The 374-nt window shown below is 69.8% G+C and overlaps 1 protein-coding gene across 1 annotated transcript in view; it reads right to left on the bottom strand.

Moving 5' to 3' along the window:
• Positions 1–374, bottom strand: part of ZSCAN18 (zinc finger and SCAN domain containing 18) — a 14,533-nt gene that overhangs the window by 13,686 nt on the left and 473 nt on the right. The gene's annotated exons all lie outside the window — the stretch shown is intronic.

The following is a 374-nucleotide window of genomic DNA, read 5'->3' as shown; positions in this document are numbered from 1 at the left end:
CCCCCAGTGGTCCCCACTCCCTCCTCCCCTCATGTCCACCTCCTCCGCCTGCGCCTGCACAGTGGCATAGAGAAGAGCCCCATCCGGGGATTCCTTCTACCCCACACCCACCCACTCATCCGAAGCAGAAGTCAGGCCCCACTCTAGCCCTCTCCCAGGAAGGGGTCCGAGGGCGGGGCAGTCACCCAGCTTGAATCGAACCCACACCCGCCCACGGGGAGGCGGGCGGCCTGAGGGAGGGCCAGAGACAGCCTGCCGCTCCAGGCACCGCCCCCTCTCCCCGCTCGGGCACTACCAGTCCTCCCTTTCGCGGACACCCGAGGAGGAACCCCCGGGCCCCCCTCTCTCCTCCCTGCCCTCCCCGGGAACCTCCC

The sequence above is a fragment of the Carlito syrichta genome, unplaced genomic scaffold, assembly GCF_000164805.1.
Source record: "Carlito syrichta isolate Samal-C Ts95f unplaced genomic scaffold, Tarsius_syrichta-2.0.1 Scaffold99351, whole genome shotgun sequence".
Taxonomy (NCBI): Eukaryota; Metazoa; Chordata; class Mammalia; order Primates; family Tarsiidae; genus Carlito; species Carlito syrichta.
Note: the sequence above shows the minus strand (reverse complement) of the source record. Positions and strands in the feature narration are given on the sequence as shown.